The sequence below is a fragment of the Schistocerca cancellata genome, chromosome 8, assembly GCF_023864275.1.
Source record: "Schistocerca cancellata isolate TAMUIC-IGC-003103 chromosome 8, iqSchCanc2.1, whole genome shotgun sequence".
In the NCBI taxonomy this organism is placed as follows: domain Eukaryota; kingdom Metazoa; phylum Arthropoda; class Insecta; order Orthoptera; family Acrididae; genus Schistocerca; species Schistocerca cancellata.
In genome coordinates this window covers 176,682,008-176,695,144 of record NC_064633.1, presented here as the reverse complement: position 1 = coordinate 176,695,144, position 13,137 = coordinate 176,682,008, and positions in this window count along the sequence as shown.

The window sequence follows — 13,137 nt, the reverse complement described above, 5'->3', positions numbered from 1 at the left end:
ATGACAGTGAAAACTTGGAAATAAGTACCAGCACACAAAATCAGTGGTTACATTAAAGCACTGTCTAAACGTGAAGTGTTCCGTAGACACAAAAACATTAGAGTGGCTGAGAGTATGGTGCATAGGCTTATATATGGCTGTTTGTACATGCCCCATTTAGGCCTGCTGTGGAGGTGCACACAGTTTAATTATGCACGCTCACTTAAAACACCACTTGCTGTTCGCCCCCCCCCCCCCCCCCCCCCCTCCCTCACTCTCTCTGTCAATCTCCTACTCCACCTCTCTCACTTCTATCTATGATGGGCTGTGTCATTCTTGCATTGTGGAAATGTGACTCTGAGATGAAAAGGTTGGTACAGGAGAGGAATTCATGGTGGTTCTCATTGAACTAGTCATAAGACTGATTACTCAAAGCTGTTGGATACAAAATTTGATACATATACAAACTAGCAAAATAATACAAAAATATCAATTTACCTCTCATAATTATTTACAAAGCATTTAGGAAACTGTTCAAAACTTAACTTGTGAGTCATGTAAATGCCTTGACTTGATATGAAACTCCACAGGCTTCATTTCCTGATGACAACATCTATTCCTGATGTTCAGATACCACAAACAGTCTATCTTACTTGGGGAAAAGTTCCGTTCATTACATAAACCTAACAAAATCATTTCTTCATTTTCTTACTCTCAAAATAATTAATTGGATTTGCAATTAATTTAAGATTTGCACGCTGTCATTTATAAAGTATATTGGAAAAGAACAAATTTAAGCAAATGAAGCTAACTGTCACCAGGACTTCATTAAAAACTCTGCCACATTCTCTTCCTAACAAACGCACTCACACTACTAGAAACACCATTAACAGTGATTGTTACTGTGTGAAAAGTGCTGTACATACACAGACTACAAAATAATAAAATAGCTTCTCAAAGTAGCTGTAATCTTTTCGACTCTGTAAGTGCAGAACAGGGAATCAGTGATCATAAGGCCGTTGCAGCATCCCTGAATATGGAAGTTAATAGAATATAAAAAAAGGGAGGAAGGTTTATCTGTTTAGCAAGAGTAATAGAAGGCAGATTTCAGACTACCTAACAGATCAAAACGAAAATTTCTGTTCCGACGCTGACAATGTTGGGTGTTTATGGAAAAAGTTCAAGGCAATCGTAAAATGCGTTTTAGACAGGTATGTGCCGAGTAAAACTGTGAGGGACGGGAAAAACCCACCGTGGTACAACAACAAAGTTAGGAAACTACTGTGAAAGCAAAGAGAGCTTCACTCCAAGTTTAAACGCAGCCAAAACCTCTCAGACAAACAGAAGCTATACGATGTCAAAGTTAGCGTAAGGAGGGCTATGCGTGAAGCGTTCAGTGAATTCGAAAGTAAAATACTAGGTACCGACTTGACAGAAAATCCAAGGAAGTTCTGGTCTTACGTTAAATCAGTAAGTGGCTCGAAACAGCATGTCGAGACACTCCGGGATGATGATGGCATTGAAACAGAGGATGACAAGTGTAAAGCTGAAATACTAAACACCTTTTTCCAAAGCTGTTTCACAGAGGAAGACGGCACTGCAGTTCCTTCTCTAAATCCTCGCACAAACAAAAAAATGGCTGACATCGAAATAAGTGTCCAAGGAATAGAAAAGCAACTGGAATCACTCAACAGAGGAAAGTCCACTGGACCTGACGGGATACCAATTCGATTTTACACAGAGTACGCGAAAGAACTTGCCCCCCCTTCTAACAGCTGTGTACCGCAAGTTTCTAGAGGAACGGAAGGTTCCAAATGATTGGAAAAGAGCACAGGTAGTCCCAGTCTTCAAGAAGGGTCGTCGAGCAGATGCGCAAAACTATAGACCTATATCTCTGACGTCGATCTGTTGTAGAATTTTAGAACATGTTTTTTGCTCGAGTATCATGTCGTTTTTGGAAACTCAGAATCTACTATGTAGGAATCAACATGGATTCCGGAAACAGCGATCGTGTGAGACCCAACTTGCTTTATTTGTTCATGAGACCCAGAAAATATTAGATACAGGCTCCAAGGTAGATGCTATTTTTCTTGACTTCCAGAAGGCGTTCGATACAGTTCCGCACTGTCGCCTGATAAACAAAGTAAGAGCCTACAGAATATCAGACCAGCTGTGTGGCTGGATTGAAGAGTTTTTAGCAAACAGAACACAGCATGTTGTTATCAACGGAGAGACGTCTACAGACGTTAAAGTAACCTCTGGCGTGCCACAGGGGAGTGTTATGGGACCATTGCTTTTCAAAATATATATAAATGACCTAGTAGATAGTGTCGGAAGTTCCATGCGGCTTTTCGCGGATGATGCTGTAGTATACAGAGAAGTTGCAGCATTAGAAAATTGTAGCGAAATGCAGGAAGATCTGCAGTGGATAGGCACTTGGTGTAGGGAGTGGCAACTGACCCTTAACATAGACAAATGTAATGTATTGCGAATACATAGAAAGAAGGATCCTTTATTGTATGATTATATGATAGCGGAACAAACACTGGTAGCAGTTACTTCTGTAAAATATCTGGGAGTATGCGTGCGGAACGATTTGAAGTGGAATGATCATATAAAATTAATTGTTGGTAAGGCGGGTACCAGGTTGAGATTCATTGGGAGAGTCCTTAGAAAATGTAGTCCATCAACAAAGGAGGTGGCTTAGAAAACACTTGTTCAACCTATACTTGAGTATTGCTCGTCAGTGTGGGATCCGTACCAGATCGGGTTGACGGAGGAGATAGAGAAGATCTAAAGAAGAGCGGCGCGTTTCGTCACAGGGTTATTTGGTATCCGTGATAGCATTATGGAGATGTTTAACAAACTCAAGTGGCAGACTCTGCAAGAGAGGCGCTCTGCTTCGCGGTGTAGCTTGCTCGCCAGGTTTCGAGAGGGTGCGTTTCTGGATGAGGTATCGAATATATTGCTTCCCCCTACTTATACCTCCCGAGGAGATCATGAATGTAAAATTAGAGAGATTAGAGCGCGCACAGAGGCTCTCAGACAGTCGTTCTTCCCACGAACCTTACGCAACTGGAACAGGAAAGGGAGGTAATGACAGTGGCACGTAAAGTGCCCTCCGCCACACACCGTTGGGTGGCTTGCGGAGTATAAATGTAGATGTAGATGTAGACAATCATTTACAAACTTTACAGGGAAGAGAACAAAACTCGTCATGTGAATTCTGACAGCCTCTTGGCCTGATTAAAAACGCGACAGCTTTAGTTTTCTGATAACCACACCTATCTCCCCATCTATGAACACTACAAACCATGCATCCAACTTGATCAACATTACTGTTTAGCACAAATATTATTCATAAATATACATACATATTCATGCTAGCAAAATAATGAAAATGGAGTTCCATTTTGGATGAAATGTACATACAATCAGTTAAAAGTTAGTAGTGACTAGAAAATATCATAACACAGGAAATTTTTAGCCACATTGGTCAATAAGAAACTCCAACACTATCAATTCCTGACATACACAATCAATTCTCTCTCTTGGTATGCCAAACACAATAGTATTTGCTACACCCATCAGCAAAAATAAAAAACCCTTACTAAATATTAGGCATCCACTTAAAAGAACACAATGGTCACTATGAAGCACTGTATATGGTGTGGATCTGTAGCAGATGCACATGTGACCATTGAACGGTGATGTAAGTCATGGCAGTAAAGTGGTGTGTATATGTTAGTTGTGTGTATCAGCGCAGTAAAATGACTATTGTGGAGACCTGAAAGCATGGCAGAAAGGGATGACCATGTTTGGATGTTTTCAAGACCATACTGTAAATGAAGATTCTCAGTTTGGTGGTATATCAGTGCGAAATTTACAATGTGTCTATGAGTATGGACAGGAAAATTTCGGGAAAATGATAACGTGAAATTATAGATTTTTAGCAAAATAATGTGAAATAGGTGATTTTAAAGAGATATCTCGAAACATGTAATTCTGCCATATATAAATGTTATAATTCTGAGGATGGCAGTTACTAATAATGATAACTGACAGTCACTGATTGTTGCATTTTGTCTTCTACTCTCCTCATGTATGATTTTAAAACAACAGTTAATTTCCCAAGTAACAAAACTTGATGGTATGACGAAAATGGCGTTAAATTTGGCTTAAAAGAATGCCAAATGTGGCAAAAAACTGGCACCGATTCAGAAAAACCATAGAATTTGGCAATAAACAGGAATTTTGACAAAAGGCAACGAACTTAGCAAAAAAATAATTCCAAATTGGTGATAAACGATGTCCAGTTTGGCAAAAATACAACGAATTTGACAATAAACGTTACCAAATTTGGCAAAAATAAAAAACACAGAAGTTGTCAAAAATAATAGAATTTGCTAAAAACATAGCACTGAATTCGGAAAACAACACTAAATTCGGCAAAAATAAATAACATTGAATTTGGAGAAAAAAGAACAAATTTGGGAAAAAAGTCACCATTTTGGTAAAACCACCAAATTTGACGTAAAAATTACAGTGACTGTAACAAAAAATTACCAGATTTGGCAAAAAATTCAACGAATTTGCAGAAGTAACAAATATCATTGAAACAATAGTACTGAATTTGACAAAAATGAACACCAACTTTGGGCATAAAATAAAACGACTTTTTCCTGTCGCTCTCCATAAGGAATGATTCACCACTTACGCTGATATAATACGGCACAAGACCTTGGTCTGACAAAGATACCAACTGACAGAACAGGAATGAGTATCCCACCTTGTCAATGACAGTTGGTTTCAAGCTTGACAGGAATTTCTGCTGTTGTTGAATCCAGCTCTATCTAAACCAGTTCGTGAGTGAACTTTGCAGAGGGAACTAGAAGCTACAGATATTTGGAGTCAGGTACATTGCAAAAGACCGTTGCTTAGGCCTACAGCAGTTTAAAATGCTGCACATCTCAAGTGTGCTGAACAACAACTCACCTGGACATTAGCTGATTGTGGGCACATAGTACAGTCTCAGGACACAGTTTTGCCTCCTTTCAGTTGGAAGTGGTTCCATGACATTTTGGGCTTTTTTTTTGTGATGAAGTGCTATAATGGTGTGCACATACAAGGTGGGTGGTGGGGTGGTACACAGTGGCAAGTAGCACTAAACCACATGACACACCATCTGGTAACATTGTTTTGATACATATGCTTGTAGAATATGCTTCAGGGTGTGCATAGAACATTTACTGTTGATTTTTATACAAGTTTAGGTATGGTTTGGTTACTTAGCCATTACAGTGTTCATTATGGGTAGCATAAAGCAAACACAACAAGTATTATATGAAGGAGGGAATAGAGAATAGTGTTTTATCCATCTCATAACATACAATTTCTAATCATATGATAAGTGTACAGGAGAGACGTAAAAAAAAAAAAAAAAAAAAAAAAAAAAAAAAAAAAAAAAAAAAATTTAACTTAGGCCTAATTGGTACAAAGAATTTTAACATTAATATAAACTTTTATTTTTCTTTCCTCCCTTTTGTGAAGGACACCTACATTTACACACAAGACTATATGTAAATTTATCCTGCTCAAATGTTCAGTTCATCCTTTATGAACTCCTCAACAGTGTAGTAGCAGCATTTGACAAGTATATCGTATAACTTTGTTTTCAGTGTCTCTAGGTTCATACTCAGAACATTCTTTCCTTTTAGCTTGTTATGAATTTTCATTGCCATATATTGCGCATATAGGTTTAAGTAATGACTGGGAAGCATAAAATTGTCTTTGTTTCTCGTGTTATATGTGTGATTGAAACAGTTTTTCTCGAATAACTCTAAATTGCTGTGTAGAAAGATGATAATATCATAGATATATAGGGAGGGAACTGTTAATAACTGTTTTTTTTTTTTTTTTTTTCCAAATAGTGGGCGACATGATGTCCTTGGATGGGCAGTACACATGTTCCTCATTATTCTTTCCTGTAACTGTAGTATGTGCAATATATTGCTTGAATTTCCCCAAAAATTAATACCATACCTTACAACTGATTGAAAGTAGCTGTGGTATGCAATTTTCCTTGTATTCATGTCTGTTGCACCAGCTAATATTTGCATAGCAAATGCGAAGCTATATAATTTATTTAACAGGCAGTCAACATGTTTATTCCAATTAAATTTATTATCTAGGTTTAACCCTAAAAACTTCACAGAATCCTCTTCTTCTATATCCTGATTTTTATGAGTTATTTTAATTTCTTGGGGCTTTGTTTTGTTCTGAAATGGGCAGCTATACTTTCCCAGGCACACAAAGTCTACTAGGAAGTATGTACATTGTGTCTGTTCTTTTGAACATACCCAAAAGAACAGACACAATTTTGATCCTGCAGCCACTATGAATAAAACACACAAGTAATTAAGGCACTAGCAGCCAGTGGGCATTGATTTATATCAGTGGGGCAAGTTGAAAATTTGTGTGGACCAATATTTGAATCCAGGTCTCCTGCTTACTAGGGGGACGCTCTGACCACTACACTGTCCAAAAACAGTGGTCACCACAACTGAACGGACAGCTCTAGTACATCTCCCAGTGGACCCAAATTGTCAGCTGACACCATACACTACTCATGGCATCTTGCCTATTCCTGTGGGAGTTCAACTTCGTGTGCATCTGAAGTAAAGAGATCATTGGCCATCATCATTTTAATTAGATATAAGCATGAAGTGTATCTGCACTGAAGATATCACTAGCCATCTTTGACTTAATTATATATGAAATATAATTAAGGTGATGGTAACCAGTTAGCCTTCCATGCAGATGCACATTAAGCTCAAACTTTAATGGGAATCAGCAATCTAGACGTGCTAGGGTAGTCTGCGACTGTGGTGACCACTGTGTCCAGATGGTGTAGTGGCTTGCGCATCTGCCTAATAAGCAGGAAACCCTGGTTCAAATTTAAGTCCAGCACAATTTCCAACTTCCTCATTGATATAAATCAATGTCCACTGGCAGCTAATGTCTTTAATTCCTTTGTGTCTTCTTTGGAGAGTTATAAACAGAATCAGTAGCCTGGTTTAGTGCTCACCCAGTTACAAGGGTACATGCCAGCTGGAGCTCACTGGCAGTGCTGCAAAGTAACTCTCTCTCTGCACAGAATGCATCACACAGCTGCCTTCTTACATGCACACCAACATATTGGAGTTTTACATACACTGGTCAAGAGAACTTATGCTAATTTGGATTCTGATAATTTCAACACATATGAGTTTTATGTACACTGGTCAAAAGAGCTTATGATATTTTAGATTCTGACAATTTGACACAGGAACTGGATTATCTTAAGGTTACACTGATCATCAGATTGTTTGTGCTTTTCAGTTGGGACCGCCTTGTGAACCAACAGTGGACACTTGTAAATGAGTTACTTTTTTGCCCTTTGCAGGAAGTATTTCTTTGAAAATTTCAGGATTCCTCAGAAAATGTGATATTAATAGCGTCCTTTTGCCTTTGGCCAAAGATAGTACTCTTGTTGGATCTGTTAAAGATGATTTGGGATTGAGGAATCCTGGGGTGTATAAAATTCCGTGTCACTGCAGAAAGACTTATACTTGGATAGATTATTCATACAGTTGATGACCAGTGTGTAGAACATCAACATCACACATGTTTGCTCCAGTCTGAAAAATCTACGATCACTGAAGGGCATAATAGGTCATTTACAGAAGAACAAATTATTGCTATGACTTCTGGTTACTGGGATTTTGTACTTAAGGAAACCACAAAAATAAGATTATCCAGTGACATTATTAGCAGAGATTAAGATTTTCCTTTATACAAGACGTGGCACCCTATTTTATCAGATATAAAACAACAACAGTCTGGTTTTGGACCAGCTGCATCTTAATTTGCTATTCATTGCTTTTGTTAGTTTCTATCACTGGCAGCACTACAATTCTTTGCTTCGCAGAGGACAGGCCTTTTGTTCTCTACACAAGCAGCAGCAGCCTGTTCCCAGGGTATTAAGGAGGTGCAGTATCTGAGGATGTTATCTCAGTTCTGGCATGATAGTGCATCTGCAATCTTACCTGCAGATGGTGGCCAGTTGGACCATCAAAATATCACCTTGTTAGGACAATTAATTATGGCCACATAGCCATGTAGAACACTAACAATCATTACAGTAGCTAAATCTATGTAATCAATACATCCTAGTTGTGGAAGGTACTATTCAGAACTCATGCTCGGCACTATCTGCATACTGTTAAATACTAGTGAAACAATTATGCTTAATTCCAGTTTACGTGGAATCCACACACAATACTCATCATCATCATCATCATCATTTAAGACTGATTATGCCTTTCAGCGTTCAGTCTGGAGCAAAGTCCCCCTTATAAAATTCCTCCATGATCCCCTATTCAGCGCTAACATTGGTGCCTCTTCTGATGTTAAGCCTATTACTTCAAAATCATTCTTAACTAAATCCAGGTACCTTCTCCTTTGTCTACCCCGACTCCTCCTACCCTCTACTGCTGAACCCATGAGTCTCTTGGATAACCTTGCTTCTCCCATGCGCGTAACATGACCCCACCATCTAAGCCTGTTTGCCCTGACTGCTGCATCTATAGCGTTCATTCCCAGTTTCTCTTTGATTTCCTGATTGTGGACACCCTCCTGCCATTGTTCCCATCTACTAGTACCTGCAATCATCATAGCTACTTTCATATCCGTAACCTCAACCTTATTGATACGGTGACCTGAATCCACCTAGCTTTCGCTCCCATACAACAAAGTTGGTCGAAAGATTGAACGGTGCACAGATAACTTAGTCTTGGTACTGACTTCCTTCTTGCAGAAGAGAGTAGATTGTAGCTGAGCGCTCACTGCATTAGCTTTGCTACACCTCGCTTCCATTTCTTTCAATATGTTGCCATCCAGTGAGAATATGCATCCTAAGTACTTGAAACCGTCCACCTGTTCTAACTTTGTTCCTCCTATTTGGCACTCAATCCGTTTATATCTCTTTCCCACTGACATTACTTTGATTTTGGAGATGCTAATCTTCATACCATAGTCCTTACATTTCTGATCTAGCTCTGAAATATTACTTTGCAAACTTTCAATCAAATCTGCCATCACAACTAAGTCATCCGCATATGTGAGACTGCTTGTTTTGTGTTCACATTTCTTAATCTCACCCAGCCAATCTATTGTTTTCAACATATGATCCATAAATAATATGAACAACAGTGGTTACAGGTTGCAGCCTTGTCTTACCCCTGAAACTACTCTGAACCATGAACTCAATTTACCATCAACTCTAACTGCTGCCTGACTATCTATGTAAAGACCTTTAATTGCTTGCAAAAGTTTGCCCCCTATTCCATAATCTCTTAGAACAGACAATAACTTGCTCCTAGGAACCCGGTCATATGCCTTTTCTAGATCTATAAAGCATAGATACAATTCCCTGTTCCACTCTTAACACTTCTCCATTATTTGCCGTAAGCTAAAGATCTGGTCCTGACAACCTCTAAGAGGCGTAGAGACACACTGATTTTCATCCAATTTGTCCTCAACTAATACTCGCACTTTCCTTTCAACAATACCTGAGAAGATTTTACCCACAACGCTGATTAAAGAGATACCTCTGTAGATGTTACAATCTTTTCTGCTTCCATGTTTAAAGATTGGTGTGATTGCTGCTTTCGTCCAGTCTGATGGAACCTGTCCTGACTGCCATGCCATTTCAATTATCCTGTGTAGCCACTTAAGACCTGACATTCCACTGTATTTGATGAGTTCCGACTTAATTTCATCCACCCTAGCCACTTTATTGCACTGCAATCTATTTACCATTTTCTCCACTTCCTCAAATGTGATCCTATTTCCATCATCATTCCTATCCCATTGTACATCAAAATCTGAAACATTACTGATCGTATTTTCACCTACACTGAGCAACTCTTCAAAATATTCTCTCCATCTGCCCAAGGCAGATCAAGATTACATTCCATGTCTTCCCTTCCCAGCATCTTTGGATCACCAGTGGTGCTGGGGGTTTGTACTGTTGAGTGTAATGGAGACCAAATACTTTGTGATGACAGCTGTGTACTGTCTGGGTTGACACAGCCCTTCAAATTCCTCCAAAAAGGAAGTGTACAGTTAAGGAGCTTTCTCTTTCACATAAATACGAGGATGGTTAGAAAAGTTCTCAGAATGACCACAAGAGGTCAACACTAGTGCGATGAGTTGTTCATGTGATATTCATTGGAGAGAGCTGTAACAGTGATGCAGCTCTGTTGTTGTTCCCTTGTAAATTTTTTTTTTTTTTTTTTTTTTTTGTGGTTTTAGGGCGCACAACTTCAATGGTCATTAGCGCCCTGACTACTCTAAGAATGCACCGCGAGGCACAAGTTGACAACAACAACTAAAAGGGAAAACACGATAAAAGACAGACTGACAGGCATAGGATTAAAAAACAGCATCATCAAATGTCCTTAGCGAGGTTTGTCAAATTGATAAAACGAAGAACACGAGCAGCTGCTCGTGGGTCATCCGCTAAAATGGCATCGAAAGTATTTGGCAGGTTAAGATCGAGGCGCAGTGTGTTAAGATCTGGACAGGACATTAAAATGTGTCTAACCGTCAGCAAGTGCCCACATGGGCAGAACGGCGCCAGCGCAGCCGTCAGCAGATGGCGATGGCTGAACCGGCAGTGTCCAATTCTTAACCGGGCTAAAACGACCTCCTCCCGCCGAGAAGGGCGTGAGGAGGACGTCCAAGCCACGGGAAGAGGTTTTAAGGCCCGAAGCTTGTCGGTAAGTGCAGCCCAATCGGCATGCCACAGCGATAAGATGCGCCGACAAATGACCCTGCTAAAATCGGACGAAGGGACACAACAAGAAGCTGTCCGAGGCTGGAGGACCGCAGCCTTGGCCGCGGCATCTGCAGCTTCGTTCCCACTGATACCGACATGGCCAGGAACCCACATAAAGCTAACCGGAGAACCGACGTCCACCAGCTGCTGAAGAGAGCGTTGGATCCGGTGTACGAAAGGATGAACCGGGTACGGATCACTGAGGCTCTGGACGGCGCTCAGGGAGTCGGAGCAGATGACATAAGCAGAATGTCGGTGGCGGCAGATGTAAAGAACAGCCTAGTAGAGGGCAAAGAGCTCAGCTGTGAAGACCGAATAATGGCCATGGAGCCGGTATTTGAAACTTTGTGCCCCGACAATAAAGGAACACCCGACCCCGTCATTGGTCTTAGAGCCATCTGTATAAATGAAAGTCATGTTGATGAACTTCGAACGAAGTTCCAAAAAACGGGAGTGGTAGACCGAACCGGGGGTGACCTCTTTTGGGAGCGAGCTGAGGTCAAGGTGAACGCGGACCTGAGCCTGGAGCCAAGGTGGCGTGCGGCTCTCGCCCACTCGAAAGGTTGCAGGGAGTGAAAAATTAAGGTGTTGAAGGAGGCGACGAAAGCGAACTCCAGGGGGTAGCAAGGCAGAGACATACAACCCGTATTGACGGTCAAGAGAGTCGTCAAAAAAGGAACGATAAGACGGATGGTCGGGCATTGACAGTAGCCGACAGGCATACCGACAAAGCAGTATATCGCGCCGGTAGGTGAGTGGCAATTCGCCAGCGTCAGCATGAAGACGCTCTACGGGACTAGTATAAAATGCTCCGATCGCAAGTCGTAAACCCCGATGTTGTATGGAGTTGAGGCGGCGTAAGATGGATGGCCGTGCAGAGGAGTATACGAAGCTCCCATAATCCAGCTTGGAGCGGACGATCGACCGATATAGACGAAGTAGGACGGTTCGATCCGCTCCCCACGACATACCACTGAGAACACGGAGGACATTTAAATAACGGGTACAACGGGCGGCCAAATATGACATGTGGAGACCAGCTAAGCTTCCTGTCAAAGGTAAGGCCTAAAAATTTGGTTGTCTCCACGATTGGGAGAGCAACGGGACCGAGTCGTAAGGACAGTGGGAGAAACTCTTTGTAGCGCCAGAAGTTAATACAGACCGTCTTCTCGGCAGAAAAACGGAAGCCATTGGCGACACTCCAGGAGTAAAGACGGTCAAGAGAACGCTGAAGACAGCGCTCCAGGACACATGTACGCTGCGCGCTGCAATAGATGGTAAAATCGTCCACAAAAAGAGAGCCTGATACATCAGCTGGGAGGCAATCCATTATTGGATTGATCGCGATGGCGAAGAGAGCGACACTCAAAACTGAGCCCTGTGGCACCCCATTACCCTGGTGAAAGGTGTCGGACAGGACAGAACCCACACGTACCCTGAACTGTCGATCCATTAAAAAGGAACGAATAAAAAGAGGGAGGCGACCGCGAAGGCCCCATGTATGCATGGTGCGGAGAATGCCCGCCCTCCAACAGGTGTCGTAAGCCTTCTCCAAATCAAAGAACACAGCCATGGTCGGGCGCTTCCGCAAGAAGTTATTCATAATGAAGGTCGACAAGGTAACCAGATGGTCAACAGCAGAGCGCCGCCTACGAAATCCACATTGTACATTGGTAAGTAGGCGTCGAGACTCGAGCAGCCAAACCAATCGAGAGTTAACCATTCGCTCCATCACTTTACAGACACAGCTGGTAAGCGAGATAGGTCGATAACTGGAAGGCAAGTGCTTGTCCTTCCCCGGCTTAGGAATCGGGACAACAATAGACTCGCGCCAGCATGCGGGAACATGTCCCTCAATCCAGATGCGATTGTATGTACGAAGAAGAAAACCTTTACCCGCAGGAGAAAGGTTCTTCAGCATCTGAATATGAATAGAATCAGGCCCTGGAGCGGAGGACCGTGATCGGCCAAGTGCGTGTTCGAGTTCCCGCATGGTGAATGGGGCATTATAACTTTCACAATTCGAGGAGCGGAAGTTAGGTGGCCTAGCCTCCTCTGCCTGTTTGCAGGGGAGGAAGGCAGGGTGGTAATGAGCGGAGCTCAAAACCTCTGCGAAAAAGCGGCCGAAGGCATTGGAGACAGCCTCAGGGGCCACAAGGACGTCATTCGCGACCTTCAAGCCAGAAACTGGTGAGTGCACCTTAGTGCCAGATAGCCGGCGCAGGCTACCCCAGACAACAGAAGAAGGAGTAAAACTGTTGAAGGTGCTTGTGATA